Below are 19,170 nucleotides of genomic sequence, written 5' to 3' on the forward strand. Positions count from 1 at the left end.
TTCTAAAGGATAACCCAAAATCATTTTTTTACCACCAAAATCCCTCACTGATCAGTTTCAATTGACAGTGAGTCCACCAAAAGTATCCATCTGGCCCTCTTGATTCTTTCCATAGGCAAGAGGTCCATTTTCATTTCGGAGTCCCCTTTCGATAAACGAAAGAACTCCCTTCTCTTTCTCTTTGGTCAAGCCTTCCCATGGTTATAGCCAAAGTTGAAATACCACTTCGATAAACGAAGAACCAATTTTCAGTTTAGATAACCCATCCTATAAAAGGCAAGTTTATCTAAATTTTCCAGATTCTCGGAGTGGACACCCCACTTCTAGTTTCTTCTTCGCTGGAAATAGAATATAAAATTCTTCCTTTCCAGAATCAGGGAATAGAATATAAAATTCTTCCTTCCTTGTCTGTTGGGTTCGCCTTCACCCTAAAAGAAGACCGGGAAATAGAATATAAAATTCTTCCTTTCCCGCACCAACCTTTTCTAAGAATCTATCAATCTAGGATTCATCCTAGGAAGTTTATCTGGCAGGTTGTTATTAATAACACCAAAATCCATGCCTTACACGCATGGGGAATTTCATCCTGAATCCTAAGAAAGGATATGCCGACGCCTAACACACGTCGCCGGTTTAGTCTTTTTCCGTAGAAGAAGACACCAGAGTTCAATTATGGGGTATTTTATCCCGAAGCCTAAGTAGGGATAAGTCAGCATCTAACACACGTTGCCGGGTAGCCTATTCCCGTGACAATGGCGAAGTCTACGTATTCGAAATCGTAGCGCCAAGTCTAAGAGAATTCACTCTCTTAGCACAACGTCACATGCGGAACGGATTTAGACAATCCGCATGCTAGCCCGACTCAAACGGTAGTCAGTAAAGGCTAATCAAATCCGTTGAAGGCTGGGGGTTAGCCAAAAACACTAAAGTCAATGCCTAACACGCGTCGCCGGGTAGTCTATTCCCATAACAATGGCGAAGTCTATGTATTCGACATCATAGCACAAAGTCTCGGAGAATTCAATCTCCGAGCATAACGTTACATGCGAACGGATTTAAACAATCCGCATGCTAGCCCGACTCAAACGGTAGTCGGTAAAGGCTCATCAAACCCGTTGATGGCTGAGGGTTTGCCAAAAATCCTATGAGTATTGTGGTCAATCATTTCAAATGGAATGACGAATCATAATAAAGACGAAAGCAAGTTTCACTAAGAGAATCAAAAGTCAAAATGTTCAGCAAACAAAATCATACATCAAGACCATGACCAAAAATCTGCTGACTGATCTTAGAAAGCTTCTCATCATAAGCTTGCCTAAGTTCAGCCCTGATGGACTCCTCGGTGGCGGCTGAAGTCCTCGCAGCGATCTCTTCTGTCTCGGCTAGCTTCTGCTCCAGGGATCTCAACTCATCAAATAAAGCAGTATGGGTTTGCTGATCATGTGCTTTCGTCATCTGAAGTATATCCAAAGTCTCCTCTTTTTCACGGAGTGTTCTTCTGAGCTGGTCTATCTCGGTCGCACAAGAGGTAATAGAAAGATCAAGCTCGGCAAACGAAGATAATCTAGTAGCAAGGCTCGTCTTAACTCGATCTACTCGGCCCCGCTACATCTGAATCTCGAGCTCAGCAAAAATCCGAGTCTCGCGTGATGACTGTAAGCGGGCGTCCAGCTCGGCAACAATAAATGAGGAGGCACCTGCATCTCGGAGCTCACGAAACATCTGAAGCTCATGCTCTAGGCAATCAAGGTCATCAACTATAGCCTGTGCCAAATCTGGATGTCCCGCTTCCCTTATCAAATTGACTTTAGAAGCAAGGAACGGCTTGAATTGGCGAAGAGAAAGTCCACCATGGAAAAGCTTGCCAGTCATAGCATTCATGAAAGAGAAGAAGGAGCGGACTTCTATGCAGATGATAATCTTCTCAGGGTCATCATCAGATAACAACTCCCTCGCCAGAATATGAAGACGAGAAGAATTCCCTGCACGATAAAAAAAAACCGTCAGAAAAAGACCTTGAAGAGTAAATAAATAGTATTCATACCCTCTTGAGTCACTGGGGGTGGTGGAGGTGTAACGGCTGGGGGTGTATCAACTGGTGTAGTTGGTCCCATAGCCGGCTCAACAGGGTCATTCTCAACAAAAACTCCTGTTAAATACAAGTCAGAATTCTCAGAGGCATCACATTATAGCTGCATTAGTCAAAATTGGCTAGTCCTATAATTAATTTGGGAGGAGGCATATACCTTCGAAAGAATCATCCTCAAGATTCTTATCGAACGTAGGCTCGGAAAATATATCTCCGGGTAACTGGCCATCAAATTGAGGAGAGCTATACATGAAGTGGAGTGTAGGAGTCTCCGCAATCAAGCCTTCCTCGTCAAAATCATCAATAGAGAAATCTGACGTAAAAGAATATAAGTACCAAAGAAGAATAAAGAGACTACAACAAAAATGAGTTACCCCTTATGGATGCGTTAGCCTCTTTATTCCCAAAATCCACGTTTGCCTCCTGCAAGTTATCTGAAGAAGCAAGATGTACAGAGATGATTAGAGGATGCACAAATTCTTTTGTACACCATCTAAAAGATACATTGTCAATAGTAGATGTACCTGGATCTGCGGAATCAGGTCCTACATTGCTATCCTCCCTAATGTCGGCAACCCCTGTAGGCTTTTTTAACTGGGGCAGCGGGTCAGGCTCACCAGGAGACACAGGAACGGAATCGGGACTCATTTCGCTCTCTCCACGCTCTCCTATATAGAGATGGAAAAGCATGAGTCAATGTTCCGAATAACCAAGAAGGTGGTTTACAGAGTAGATGTTACCTCCGTCACTAGCAGGATCATCACCAACCAAGTCCATATCAGATGCTCGGGAAGCTGCACGCGGCTTGCGGGCTAATCTCTTCCGCCTAGCAGCAGGAACAATAATCGAAGGTCTCGCCTGGGGAGGGGGACGGAACTCTTCATCCTGGTCAACTGGGGTCCCTGAAACATCAAACCATAGTCAGTTTCAATATTTCTGGAAGATGGAAGGAAAAGATGAATAGCAAACCTCGCTCGGAAAAGTCTTCATAACCTTCAGGATCTCCCCCTGAAGCCTCGTCTGCGGAATGAAAGGTCTTCTTTCCCTCTTCATCAATCCGACGAGTCTTGTTCCGTGTCCTCTGTGATCGAGCGTTTCCCAAATCCTACGGGAATCAACCTGAGAAGCTTCCTCGGCCTCTAGCTCTGCAATCGGCTTCACGGGGATGGTCTTGTTGGCTGCTAACAACCACTTGCAGCTTAAGAAAGTGAGGTTCAACTGCCGATCAGCACTCGGGAGACTGAATTTAGCACCAGTACAGCCAGTCACGGTCCACAACCACGCACGGAGACCATCTACCAAACCACCGTGGGCACGAAGCTGCTGACGAGGATTCCCGACGTAAAGCTGATCGTAGCCAAACTGACGAGCGAATCGACAGGGTAGATATGGCTCTATGAAGCACTGATCCCTCACCCGAAAAGTCAAATAACCTGGCCTAATGTTCACCAGCCAGTTAAAGCAGCAAATGTCCAAGTGAGTTCGATACTCTCTCGGCCTGTCCTCATCTATCAAACAATCGCCGTATCGGCCGGAGAACTGCGGAAAGCAAGTGGAAAATGTCCAACACTTGTGGACCTGCAGCTGCTGTCTGATGTCAGAAAATCCGCGCCCCTCCCACTTGCCGTTCTCAAGCAACTGTAGTAAAGGAACGGAATGATCTGTGGCGCTCGGTACCGACATCATATCGGAACGGTGAAGGACGAACCAAGCCATCAAGTAAGTGTACGGGAGCTCTGTCTTAAGGGTGGGAATCTGAGTCGGCGATTCCTTTTCCTTCCGTGTAAAGGCACCAGAAAGCTGTCGAAGTCCTCGGTGAATGTTAGCCACCATCACCGGAAGAAGTGAGAGTTCTTTCTTGTAGGCAAGCTGAACTGCTGGATAGAGCACTTCCAAGGGCAAGGCATCGCCAGACTGATATGGAACAACGCACTTCTTCAACCAGATAGCGAGATAACCGGCAAGAAGAGTCATTGGTCGAATCGGTGCGGTAGCATGCCACAAGAATGATTTGAACTTGGTCCCTGCAGGAAAGCCACCCTCAGAACTGCTAGTGGTATAAGAATGAGCGCCAATCTTCTTCAGCAGACTGTTCACCCCTGAGGGAGTAAGTGGAGCCAACTCACAAATAGCCTCGCCAGAATTACTCTCCAGATTCTTGAACAAATAATTGGCAAACTGCTTCAGACTCACGAATGTCTTAGTCCTCTTTGCTAAAGGCTCAGACTGCGCCAAAGCTATATGATAGTGACAAGTGAGATCCCATAGAGTCTCGTAGCGATCGGGCATACGATCCTTCAGCAGACTTAATTCATGGTTGGAGGGAAAGTATTCCTGATACAACATCTGTCCCATGGGTAAGCCAGAAATCCTGTGCATCTCGTGAAGAGCCAAACCCAACTCCCCTTGCCGGGTCAGAAAAGTGTTCGAATCTGAATTATAAAGCTCGAACAAAGCACAGAAATGCCTTGCGCTGACAGGCAAGCCATACATGGTGGCACGAACGGCTGCATATAAACCACAAGCGTGCAACTCCTCGCCCCATCGGCTCAAGACATACGTCGTCATACGGGTCCACCAAAACTTGTCCAAAGAATGGACCCAACCATAAATCCTGTGACGCGTCGCAGGCATCTCCCGTCCTAGAGCAGCGAGGCGATTCCTCAAGGTAGAAGCGGTGGCGAGGAACTCGTTACGTGGTGGTGCATCCAGCCCCAGTACTCCGGGACGCAATCCGGTGATGTGACTTCTGCTCGAGCCAGGAAACGCCTGATGAGTGATGTAGCCGCAATGGACGCTCTCATGCTCCTCCGTCAAGCGCCACGACATCTCCCGTGTCACGGCCTGACGCCTGAGCTCAGTCAATGAACGATGCCGAGGAATCTTCGGCAAGTATATGAAGCCACTGCCAGTTTTATGAAGCCACTGCTCAGCCTCAATAAACACGGCATCCGGGTCTTCGACAGAGTCGCCAAATAAGAAATCACTCTTCCGAAGAGGCTGAATAGAACTGGCGTCCTTCACAAGAGGTGCATCGGTAATCAACTGTCGAAGAGCTCGGTGCCCACCTTCCTTCACCGCCTGAGCAACCTCAGTCGATGTGCCCAAGACGAACTGAGGAGTGACCGGGATAGGGGAAACATCGTCGGAGGTCGAATAATACTCGCCACGACGCCCGTATACTGCGTGAGATGAGAACGCTCCAGAAGGGTATTCAACTGAGAACAAGCAATTAAACGTTTGTTAATTCCAGTTATAAAAGGAAATTGAACTCATCTTACGAAGGGGTAAGATAGAGTCATTGCCTTATAAAGGGTGTGACGTTTTGGCCACGTTGCGCCTTCATAAGATAGGGTATATCGACAATATATCCCTGCCTTATAAGGCACAACGCAGCGACAAAACGCCCCCTTTATTTATTATGAGATAGTGTTTTGACCAAGCAAAACATATCTTTGAAGCGTCGATCCTCACCAAGGAGAATCAAGGCTTTTCCCGGTTGCCTCACCAAGGAGAACAACGGGGAGTAAAAAAAGAAAAAGGACCAATTTGCAAATTTCCAAGAAAAAAATGGACTAATTTGTAAATTTTCAGAAAAAAGTGGCTCACCGGCATAAGAGGGAGGCGCGCCATCAGTCGGCGCGGTAGAGGATTGACCCCTCGCCATACGGGACATAGAGACCTGCAAGGTAAATTGAGGGATCAGATCTAGAAAAGGAAAAAATCTCATTTTTATCGCAATTCTACCCCTAAAAAGGCGAGCTTGAGGCATCAAATCACACCCTCAACCCTTATATGTGATCCCGCGACTCCATATACTAGATCAAACATGAAATAGATCAAGATGGCGGAGGATTTACCTGAAGAAAAGCCCAAAATCCAATAAAGGCGAGACCTTTAAGGAAACTTGAACCACACGCTCGAGGGGCCTGAGAGAAACTTTTTATTTGGAGATTTTGGGAGATTCCTCAGTCCAAGATTCAAAGGAAAGCCAGATCTAAGACAAATATCAAGGTTTGAAAGAGAATGGATGCTCGAGGGAAGAGAAATCAAGAGAAGAGAGGGAGGGGGTGGCCGGCCCTAGAAAGAGAGGAAGAAAAAGAAAAAGAAAAAAATAAAAAGAACCTCTTTTATAGCCTTGAACCAGATCTGGCTGAACCAGACCAGACCAGACTGAACCAGACCTAGCCAGATTGGACCAGGTTGAGCCAGATTGAGCCAAACTGAGCCAGAATGAGCCACCCCGCGAACAATCTGGCGACCACAGTGGGAGCCACCGATCTCGCTGCTGAGATCGGAGCGTCGCAGCCGCGGATCTCGATCCCGGTCGTGGAGGAGGTCGAGTATGAGTTCGACCAGCAGAAGTACGAGGAGTACGTGTCCTCGTCCGGATCAACCTCCCCCCATAAGTCCAAGAAATTCCAGAAGTTCTCCTCCAGGAGAAAAGTCCGTTGGTGCGAAGAAGTTGAAGCCACCAACGACAACCTCACCCCGATCGACGCCGAAGTTGCGTCGGGTGAAGTCACACCGGCCTCTAAGCAGGTCAAGTCCGCCGTCGAAGCCGTGGTGACTCTCTCTAAGAGAGCTCGCCAGAGGCAGCGTCAACGCCTCGCGAAGCAATTCGCCAAGGCCATGGAGTCCGTTGACGGGGTCCGCTACAATGCGGATCTGAAGAACAAAAGAGAAAATAAAAACAAACCTCCAAATTGAATTTTATCTTCATCTTCATCATCCAACAAAGAGAAGAAAAATATGAAGTGGTGAAAATAATTATTTTATTAATTATAACGAAAAGTTATAAATTTGGAAGGTCTTCTCAATTAAGAGTAACCCTCATCTCCAAATGGAGATACAAAATTTTTCACACCATCAACCCCTCACTCTCTACCTCTATTTATAGTAAACTTAATGAATGAGAGCCCTTGGATTGACTTTTTATCCAAAACAATCAAATTTTAGCCATTGAATTATAACAAACTCATAGCCATCGATGGGGGCATCGATGCCGGCATCGTTGCTGGCATCGATGCTCAGCCTTCTATATTTGATGTCCACAGAATTTCTTCTTCATTTGGCTTTGGGCTTGGGCTTTTTGGCTCTTGCATATATTCTTCATTTAATACATAGGCTTGGTTAAGAGATGTGGTTGTTAGGCTTTATTTCTAATTAACCTACAACTAAAGATAAAAATAATTATTAGTGGTATGTTTATTCATATAAAATAGATAATAATGGTATAAAATTATAAGAAAATATGATTATCAATTATTTTCAAAAAGGGGATTATTTTAAATTAGTAGATCTATTGTGAATTGAGTATGTGCATAGAATTAGCTGTATTCATTTACTGTTTCTTGTTGTGATTGAGAACCGTTAGTAGTCATGACCGTAGTGACCTCATGTGACCTAGAGACATGTGTTATGTTAACTTAGAAAAACAAGAAGAGTTGGGATGGTAAAGTATTTGCTCATGTGTTTGGATATGGCTGTTGATGTATCTTTTAGGCTCACACCAATGAGTTTGTGTTGCACTGGGGTTGGTTTGTTCGATCAAAGTGAAGTTTATGTAGTCACTTTGGTCAGTGGGTTTGATATTCACCCGAGTTTAGCTTGAGTCTGGACCAAGCTAAAAACGTATTGCGTGTAGTCCTCTGACCGAGTTTGTGTAGCGGTATAAGATGCACGTAGGTGATATGCGAACAATCATTTATCAGAGAATATGAACGTTGACTTTATGTGAGATATGGACCTGTGATCTATTTTATGATGGTTAGCACTCGACCCTGTTATTGTATGTTGTTGGCCTTATGATTATCATGATTTAGTAGTGGATTAATATTGCATATTGATTTTGTTAGATTTACAGTTGCACGTTTCTTTGTTATTTCTGTTGCATCGGTTATTGCATTGGTCATTCGACCGTTCTATTTTCTTTTGTGGGATCTTGTTGTGTGCCATGCATACTGACGTACACCTGTTTTCTCTGGTGTACGTTAGATTTAGAGTACAGATAGGTTTAGTGTGGAGATGCCTTGTCGTCGGAGTGTATTCTAGACGCAGCAGAAGAGCAAGCTGAAGCCTAGTCTTTTCTTTCTATAGTTGCCGAGGAATATTAGATTTTTTATGTAGTACTTTCTCTTTTAGTCTTTTGAGGGATTTAGTTATTTTTGCAGTACTTCCTTTTTATTCCTGTTGGACTATGTATTTTCATATTTTTAGTTGGACTCTTTTGTAATAAGGGCATTGTCGACCCAAACTATGTGTCTCGGATGATATTTCATTTATGATATGACTCTTTTCTATTCTGAGTTGTTTATTATATTCTCACTACTATGATCGGAGACCCGTGCCTTCGTTTTATGTTGTTTGACGCTTAGTGTATTAGATTGAGTAGAAGGTCTAGTACTTATTTCTCCTCAGTCTAATACGTCACGGGCTTGTTCACGTTCCGATTCTTTGGTATTTTGGGAAATGGGGCATCACAGGTTTTGTTGGTGGCCCATACAGGTCATGATCCCGAGTTCCTACCAGCGAGAATATAATGAACAATTTTGACTCATATCATATTTCATCCGTAAGACTATAGTTAGCCCTTATCCTATCATCTCGATGAGTTATGTCTTAGTCCCTACCTTACCACTTCTTGACTCTGGAACTTCCTATTGTTTCTTGTCTCGTCATGGAATTGAAACTCTCGTTCCATATCCTTGTCCTTGGGTTCTTTGTGCATCAATCTTATTTTAATTCCGAGGACATAATTTATTTTAAGGGGGTAGAATATAATGACCATGAATTTTTATACTAGTTAAAATAATTTTTCTGATATTTTAAAATATTAAATTATTAATTTCAAAAGAGTATTTATATTTTCTTGATATCCTAGAACTTTCTACGATTTAAAAATCTGATTTTATATTTATTTAATGATTTTGATAATTGTAGGCATCGAAAATTGCCTATAGGTCTCCACGAACGGTTCAGTGTTAAAGAGCAACGATGAACATCACTATCCGATCCACAGGAGTTTGATTGACGTCGATGAACGATTGTAGTGAATCGACGAACTACATGAGCTGATAGGATTTCGGAACAACGAAGACCCGGGCCAACCAGGAACCCGGCGATGTTCACAAAAAGGACAACGCCCTTCGAGTCTCGTTCATTCTACAGATAATCCAACCATTGGAACAGATAGAACTCTTCGTCAAGCTTCCAACGCACTTGGAATCGCTCAAATCCGAGTTCGGACGAAGAATTTACGGCGAAAACAATCAAATATACGCAACGGAGCGTCTCAGGCTGAGTTGGGACACCCGGGGTGTCTCGGGAAAGTCAAAACACCCCAGGGGTGTCTAGGAAAAGCCTAGACACCCCAGGGGTGTCTCGGCCAAGTCGATGCTCCCCATGGCCTATAAATAGCCACCCTGAAGAGATCGAATACGAGTTCGATCAGCAAAAGTTTGAAGAGTACCTCTCTTCCTCCTCCTCCAGATCCGCCTCTCCGAACAGGCGCAGGAAGGCATCCTCTTCCAGAAATGTTCACGGGACCTTCGGCTCGAAGATCCAAGAGCCTATTGCCGCCGCTGCACTCGTACCACGTGACGTCCCCGCGTCGTCCCCGTGTCGTCCAACGTGGTCGAGACCGCAGATCTGGACTTCTCCTCCGCCAAGGAGATGGCTACTGAAGGTGCTCCAGCTGTGTCAAAGAGGACGCGCCAAAGACGGCGCCAACGCCTTGCACGACAACTGGCCAAGGCCGCGGAATCGATGGACGGGATTCGCTACAATGAAGATCTCAAGTCCAGACAGCGCCAAGAGCAACAACAGCACATAACCAACTCCTCCTTCAAGGTAGAAACGAACGATTGGGTTCGTGTCACGAGGACTCGCTCAACCCTCGAAGAGCGAATCAAGAAACGTCGCGCGTTGCTTGCGCATGCCCGAGCTCTCCTACAGAAAGCGGAGGAGATGCAGAAAGAAGAGGCGGTCAAGAATCCGTCAAAATTCAAGCAGGTGTGGGTGCTAAAGGCAAAACCAACGCCTAAGACGAGAGCGGACGATATTGCTGTCCAACCTTCATCAAATCCAGATCCCGTTCCCCTTGCCCCCGCACCTCCGGCGGAGTCAGGTAAGAACACGGATCCTTCAACATCCAGAGTTCCTTTGAAAGGTCGCCTCGGTCCCTTACCAGGGAATCGAGGTAAAGCACCTATCAAGGAGCGATTGGGTCCGTTGAAAGGTCCCCAATTGATAAACCCGACTGGCGGTCGTGCTAATTCCCCCAAGATAGATAACAAAGGGAAAACCCCTATTGCCGACCGCATTGGTTTGTGTGTCGAAGTTCAAGAGCCCGTTAAGATTTTACGCTCGCAAAAGCGTAGACTTGAACGAGTGACTTCTGAAAACACTAATAAAGCGTCATATCCCTAGAGGGAAACACATTCGTCTGATGATGATTGTGTTATACCTGGGAAGTCGTGCCAACACTCTATGGGTTGCTCCAGTTATCAAACTGATGAGTTGTACTATAGAGCTGGGGGTGCGAATAAGTCTTGGAAGCGAGATGCTCGAGACACGGAGTCTCACTGTCCGTGTGCCACCATAATCAAGGCGGTATTGTCGAAATGCTGTTGTTCTAAAGCCCCAAGGAGAGTTTCGGTGTTCGAGAGAATTTCCACCGGAACGTTTGAGACCAAGCCTAGGCGTTTCCGACAAAGAAGAAGGATAGTCGAAGACGGAGAATTTCCGAAGGTCACCACTAATATGACCAGCAAAAGGGCATCGACATGGGATAATCCCGAGTCAATTCCGCTAGTACCCTGGTATTTAACTCGTCTGCAGTCTGGAACCATTACACGAGGGACTTATAGTAGGGTTCGGACGAGATTACCATCAGAAGACGAAGGATCAGATGCCTGCTCTGCGATTGCATCGGACAACACGGTATCCAGCGAGGGACAACCCCGCGAGGTACTCATGATCAGCGCCGAGCAAGTAACCAAAATGCTTGAAGATACCCTGGCTAGGCAGAAGGAAAGTTTCAAGTTCGAGATGGACATGGCCATGCAGCAAATGAGAGAGATGCATGACCAGCAAATCGCGGCTCTGACAACTCACCAAGGAGAACCCACTCGACACAATCTTCAGAATCAAGATGAGAATGAACGGGAAGGGAATAATGTCAACATAAATATCCCTCCTGTCAACAACGACAATGGAAGCGGTCCCGTGGATGATAATGCAAAAGAGGACCACGTTACCTCTTCCCAAAGCCACTCGAAGATAGGAACGAGTGAAGACAGGAAGATGAAGGACTTGGAGAGCAAAATCAATGCGTTGATGAATGCTCAAGAAGTGAAAAGGTCCGGCATACCATGTCCATACCCAAGGGAGTGGGAATCAATTCCATATCCGGCAAAGTTCAATTTAATCAACTTTACGCCGTTTGATGGAAAGGGTTCCCCTACCCAACACTTAATATATTTTAAGTCTCACTTAGGAATAATCTCCGGCAATGAACCCTTGATGGTACGGTCATTCGTTGGCACTCTTCGCGGAGCGGCCTTCGATTGGTATCGTCGCCTCAAGCCGGGGAGCATCAGCAGTTGGGACGACATGGAGGACATGTTTTTGACGAACTGCTTCGACGACGACACTGAGGTCTCAATCGGCACTTTGTTTGATGAGAAGCAGAAGAATGGTGAGACAGTCAAAAACTTTGTGAAGAGGTTCCGAAATAAAGCAATGAATTGTAGGGATCCGGTCAGCGAAGATTTCATCCTCGAGACCTGTCATAACAACCTTTCATTGGACATCCTCGAAGCTATGGGAATGACACCGCCAAAGACCTGGAAGGATAGTTCCCAAAAGTCTATTCGTTCAAAGAGGATGAAGTTCCCGGTATCTTCAAGTACCTCATTGAAAATAACAAGATCAAATTACCTCCAGTTCAGGATCAGGAAGACGCTAAGAGAATCAATGATCCAAAATACTGCGCATTTCATAGAGCGGTGCACCATCCTACCAAGACGTGCTATGCCCTAAAGGACAAGATCCAAGCTCTAATCAATGTCGGGGTCATCACAATGAAGCAGCCGAAGGAGAAGAGAGTGGGAGCAAATGTAGTATCAATTATACCGATTCCAGCATGAGCCAGTAATGAATGCAGTAGTGAAGACGGTGAACGATGATCCTCACAAGCAGCGCCAGAAAGGACTTGTGCCGCACACAGCCCCTAATGGTGAGATTCTTTGGGTTCATCCAGATTTGATTGGAGATGAGCAATGGACTGGAACCTCTTCCAAGAAAAAGTCAAAAGGAAAGGGTAAGTCTTGTTATGGAGCCTCTGCTATTCCAGGAGAAGATGACGAAGAAATTCCCGCCTTCCCACTTTCTGAAGATGAACAGGAAGCCTTTGCAACCCGGAGTGGGAATGAGTATCACTACAAGTACCCGGATGCTTCCGAGCAATTAGGTACCAAAACCGCTCCTTCCAAGACATTGGCAGAACTGGGAATTGCAGCAATTCCCCCAACGCCCATAGCTACGGAGAAAGTCGGGCAGAAGGAGAAGGGGAAAGAGCCTTTACGTCAGGAAGCCCAAAACCCGAGGCAGTCTCGATTCAATCACCCGATTGGGAGAGACAAACCGGGAAATGCAAGCTCTCTACCCCATTTTGACATCATGGCACAGTTGGCTAATATCCCGGCTAGGATAACCCTATACGAGCTATTGCGTCTTTCCAATGATACAAGGAAAGCATTACAAGAGGCCTTGAGTGACTCTGAAGCTTTTCTAACTCGAATCAAGCCATCTCCTGAAGGACCAGAACCGTCAGCTCAACACTGCAATCTCGCGGCGCATCATTTTCCATGCATCTCTTTTACCAAAGAAGACATGCAGACGAAGAACTCAAAGCATGATCGGCCTTTGTATTTCACAGGGCACATTGGCTCCAGCATGGTCAACCGGATCCAAGTTGATCCGGGTTCTGCTGTTAGCATCATGCCATTCCGACTGATGCATCATCTCGGAATCCCGACTAGCAAACTAGCCTCCACCGGCACAACGATTTACGGATTCAACACCAGCGGGTCCAGACCCTTGGGGAAGATTCGAATCAAATGCCAAATTGGGGATTTAAAATCAGAAGTTACTTGCTATGTGATTGACGCAGAAACGTCCTATAACTTACTGTTGGGTCGACCTTGGATCCACGGTAACCTTATAGTCCCGTCAACTCTGCATCAATGCCTCAAGTACGTGGACTACGTATTTCGTTACTTGCGTGCGATTCGTTGATCTCGTCGCCTCGTTGGTTCGTCGGTTTGTGCCGAGCTGTGCTAAGGGACCTATAAGCAATTTTATATGCCTACAACACCGAAACTGGGTTTGATTATGATGGTGGTTTTGTACTTAATGACATTGTACCCATTGTAATCAATCTTGACGATGATAAATCATCGGAAAGTAGTTGTAATTGGCAACTTGCCGAAGAACTATCAATAAACGATGATTTAGAGTACTCGATGTGTCTTGATAATGCTCGTCGCCTCATTGGTTCGTCGGTTTGTGCCGAGCTGAGCTGAAGGACCTATAAGCAATTTTATATGCCTACAATGCCTCTTCAATCATTTTGTATGACGAAAAAACAGGTACAAGATCCATGCGGAACGACACTTGTTATCCCCGCGGGAATAGGGGGTGGAAAAGAAGTCGTCTACGGCAAAGGAAAAGAAGCTCCAATACCCGATCACTTCTTAGAAGAGGAAGATGATGATGATAAACCTACTCCTCACTTATTCAGGTATGACGCAAAAGCGCGCGATCTAATGGAGAAGTATGGACATGACTTCACACTCGGAGAGGGTCTTTGCTTTGGTCGAGGTCCGCGAGTTCCACCTCGAATGGCCTATGTACCGAAGGGAAAACCCGACGATTATTATCGCTATAAAAGAGGTCTCGGCTACGTCTCCTCGTCCGACGACGAATGTTGCTGGCAAATCATTGATCAGATCGCTAACAAAGCTAGAAAAGGATACTCTTCCGACTCTTCGGCTGGGGGTTCCGACACTAGCCTTGGCGAGACGTTCAAAAGGTTGATGTCAAATATGGTCACGGTCGATCCTACCGCAATAGAGGAAGACGACCAGATGCCAACATGGGAAGATCCTTGGGTTCACCACCTAAACATGCAGTATGGTGATAGGTTCGAGCAAAGAGAGCCTCCTACCGAAGATCAAGTACTCCAGGTGAATATGGGAACTGAGGAAAATCCTAAACCGATATTCATTAGCGATAGTCTTCTACCCGATGAGAAAGAAGAGTTAATCTCTCTTATCAAGGAGTACATTGACGTGTTCGCCTGGAATTATGAAGACATGCCAGGACTCGACCCGAACGTAGCAGTACATCGTCTCAATGGGTTCATCACTTAAACATGCAGTACGGTGATAGGTTTGAGCAAAGAGAACCTCCTACCGAAGATCAAGTAGTCCAAGTGAATATGGGAAGTGAAGAAAATCCGAAGCTGATATTCATTAGCGACAGTCTCCTACCCGAAGAGAAAGAAGAGTTGATCTCTCTTATCAGGGAGTACATCGATGTGTTCGCCTGGAATTATGAAGACATGCCAGGGCTCGATCCAAACGTAGCGGTGCATCGTCTCAATATTAAGTCGGATGTCAAACCTGTCAAACAACAACAAAGACGGTTTCGTCCGCAAATGATGGAGGCGATCGAAGCTGAGGTTAAAAAGCTTGTGGACTCGGGCTTCATTAGGGAAGAGCAGCATCCAGAGTGGCTTGCCAATATTGTCCCAGTCCTTAAGAAGAATGGGAAGGTCAGGATTTGTATCGACTTTCGGGACCTCAACGCTGCTTGCCCAAAAGATGATTTTCCCCTTCCCATCACGGATGTTATCATTGACAATACGTGCGGATTCGAGAGAATGTCTTTCATGGATGGTTTCTCTGGTTATAACCAAATAAAGATGCATCCAGATGATGAAAAGCATACTGCTTTTAGAACGCCTCTCGGCATCTTCTGCTACACGGTTATGCCATTCGGCTTAAAGAATGCAGGTGCTACATATCAGCGAGCCATGTCAAAGATCTTTCAGGAGCATCTCCGAAAGACTGTTGAATGCTACGTAGATGATTTGGTCGTGAAAAGTCGTGATAAAAAAGATCACATTAAGGACTTGAAGACCATGTTCGACTTGATGCGAGCCCATCAATTGAAGATGAATCCTACCAAGTCTTTCCTCGGAATGTCTAGTGGTAAATTCCTGGGATTCGTCGTCACCACCAAAGGTATTCACATCGATCCTGATAAGGTAAAGGCGATTAATGAATTGCAGCCTCCGAGAAACCTCAAGGAGCTCAGAGGATTGCAAGGGCGATTAGCTTATATTCGTCGGTTCATCTCGAACCTCTCAGGAAAATGCCAACCATTCTCCAAGCTCGCAAAGAAGGGCGTGTCTTTTGTATGGGATGACGCTTGTCAAAAGGCATTCGAGAGTATTAAAGAATATCTCTCGAAACCTCCTGTACTCGTTGCACCGAAATCGGGCAAACCGTTCTTGATTTATGTCAAGGCAACGAGCCACTCATTAAGTGCACTACTTGCGCAAGATGACGATAACGGTCATGAGCAGGCAATATATTATTTGAGCCGAACCATGGTAGGCGCCGAATCTTGATATCCTATGATTGAGAGAGAATGCCTCGCCTTGGTATTCGCTATTCAGAAGATGCGACATTATCTGGTCGGGCAGACCATTTATGTTATCTCTAAAGTTAATCCGGTTCGAGTATTCATGACTCAACTAGCTTCCATGAGCTGGCAATTAGCAAAATGGGCCTTACTCTTGTTCCAATACGACTTACATTTTAAACAACAGAAGTCAGTAAAAGGGCAGGCCATCTGTGATCTCCTGGCAGCTAATCCAACTACGGACACCGCCGAGATATATGACGATCTACCCGATGAAGCCCACGAAGTCAACGCAACTTCGCACCAACAAGTATGGCGTTTGTACTTCGATGGCGCTTCCCGAGCAGCTATTTTCCGGAGTGGGAGTTGTCTTAGTTTCCCCGGGAAAACACGTGATGCCTCGAGCTTATTCGTTGACTGAACCGTGCTCAAATAACGTAGCCGAATATAATGCATTACTCATAGGACTCAGTTTTGCTAAAGAACTGGGGGTGGAGTACCTCGAAGCCTTCAGCGATTCTCAACTGATAGTTAAACAAGTCCAAGGAGAGTACAAGGTTCGAAGCCAAGATTTAATACCATACCATAAGATGGCAGTAGAGATGGCAGAATCATTCGAAGGATTCTTTATCGAACATATTCCACGACTACAGAATACCTATGCAGATGCGTTAGCAGCATTGGCCGTATCTCTGGCACAACCTCCCGAAACAGAGCAGTTTGTTACGGTAAGAACTCACCAACTCCTAATACCGCTTTACAATGAAGATGCCAAGGAAGAAGAGGTTCAAGAGGCGCACGCTACTCAAATCGAGTTCGAACCACGAGATTGGCGTTTCCCCATCATCGACTACGTCTTGCATGGAATCTTGCCAGAAGATGTGAAGGAAAGAGAGTCAATCAGACGAAGAGCACCAAGATTCTACTATAATACGGAGAATCGAACGCTATACCGCAGGGGGTACGATGGGCTGATATTGCGTTGCCTATCAACCAAAGAAGCCCAAGAAGTGCTTAGAGAGGCACATGAAGGGGAGTGTGGCGCGCACGAGCCTGGCCCCAAGCTTTATGATCGCATCAGAAGAATGGGGGTATTTTTGGCCTTCCATGATGAGTGATGCAATCACGTATGCCCGAAAGTGTAATGCATGTCAAATACACGGGAATTATATGCATCAACCTCCGGAGCATCTGCATCCTTCGGTTACGTCATGGCCGTTCGAGACTTGGGGAATGGACATTGTTGGTCCTATAAATCCCCCTTCGATCAAAGGCGACCGGTTCATCCTGGCGATTACCGATTACTTCTCCAAATGGGCTGAAGCAATTCCACTCAGAGAAGTTAAGACGAGCAACGTCATTGGATTCATCAAGCACCACATCATCTATAGGTATGGTGTTCCAAGACGAATCATACATGACAACGGTCCTCAGTTTGTCAGCAACGCCTTCATAAGGTTCTGCGAAAAATTCAAAATTCAGGACATCTCATCAACGGCTTATAATCCCACAGCAAATGGATTAGCTGAAGCCTTCAACAAGACTATCATCAAACTCTTGTCAAAAATCGTGAAAACTAATAAACGAGACTGGGATGACAAGCTTGGCGCGGCTCTATGGGCCTATCGGACCACGGTGCGCACACCAACGGGAGCGACCCCGTATTCACTAGTATACGGATGTGAAGCTGTTCTTCCATTGGAGATCCAAATACCATCTCTTCGGATCGCTCTTTCAACCCAGATGACGACCGAAGAACAACATCAGAAACGCCTCGAAGAACTCGAGAGGCTTGATGAAGAGCGCCTGGAAGCTCAACAACACATTGAATTTTACCAAGCTAGAATCTCTCGAGCCTTCGACAAAAAGGTTCGACAAAGGAGTTTCAAAGAAGGAGATTTGGTTCTAGCTGTGAAACGGCCTATGATCCTAAACTCCAAGAAGAAGGGTAAATTCGAACCCAAATGGGAGGGACCATTCGTAGTGGAGACAGTCTACTCGAGTGGCGCATATCGCCTTGTCACCAAAGACGGCGACCGGCTCATGATGCCGATAAACGGCAAATTCCTGAAAAGATACTATCCTTAGTATCTTTTTGGATAACCAATGCATCGGGAAGTTCCCGGAAGAATACCACATGGGTATTCTTAGGGATAACCCGGTCATTGTGGAATCAACGAGTAAGAAATCTGCATTCGAACTCTGAAGGTCAGAATGTCTCTTCTTATTCTCATCAAAATTTTCCAACTCTTATGAGTTACTTTTGTGAGATGAGATCTAATCCTCTGATAGGTTAATCTTTCCTCACCAAACCATCCGCTGATCAAATCAAACGACAGTGGACCCACCAACATTTCCATCTGCCAGTCATTGGCGTATCTCAAACTCCAGTTTGGTCAAACCTTCCTACAGTTAGGGCCAAAGCCAAAATCCCCTCTCGATTCCTCCAATGAACGAGAGGTCCACTTTCAAATCGAGTGATCAAACCTTCCGACAGTTAGGGTCATCTCAAACTCCAGTTTGGTCAAACCTTCCTACAGTTAGGACCAAAGCCAAAATCCCCTCTCGATTCCTTCCATGAACGAGAGGTCCACTTGAAACAGTCAAACCTATAAAAGTTAGGATTGTTTCCGATCTCGCTTAGTCAAGCCTACACACAGTCAAGACTAAAGTCGAGTCACTCCTTTTCGATAAACGAAAATCCACCTTTGTCCCCTTTTTCCACCAAACCTATAAAAGTTAGGGTTGAAATTGGGTCTTCTCCTCAATGAATGAGGGGTTCTTTGGGTTCAAATGACCAATCCTATAAAAGGTAGTGTCGTTCGAACGTAACAAGGGTGAAGCCTATGTATTCAAAATCATAGCACAAAGCCTCAGAGGATTTACTCTCTTAGCACAACGTTACATGTGGAACGGATCTAGACAATCCGCATGCTAGCCCGATTCAAACGGTGATCGGTAAAGGCACATCAAACCCGTTGAAGGCTGGGGGTTTGCCAAAAATTCCAAAGTCTATGTCTAACACACATGGCCGGTTTAATCTTTCGCCGATTGAAAAAGACTCCAGGGTCTAAACCTGGGGAATTTTATCCCGAAGCCTAAGAAGGGATAAGTCATCGCCTAATACGCGGTGCAGGGTGCCTTTTCCCTATAAGAAATGGTTAAGTCTATGTATTCAAAATCATAGCATCAAGTCTAAGAAAAGCGATTTTCTTAGCACAACGTTACATGTGAGATGGGTTTAATAATTCACATGCTAGTCCTATTTCAAACGGTAATCGGTAAAGACATTTAAAACCCGTTGATGGTTGGGGGTTTGCCAAAAATCCCATAAACCTTGTCATTCAGAATAAATACAGAAAGAT

Source organism: Asparagus officinalis, chromosome 4 (assembly GCF_001876935.1).
Source record: "Asparagus officinalis chromosome 4, Aspof.V1, whole genome shotgun sequence".
Lineage (NCBI taxonomy): Eukaryota > Viridiplantae > Streptophyta > Magnoliopsida > Asparagales > Asparagaceae > Asparagus > Asparagus officinalis.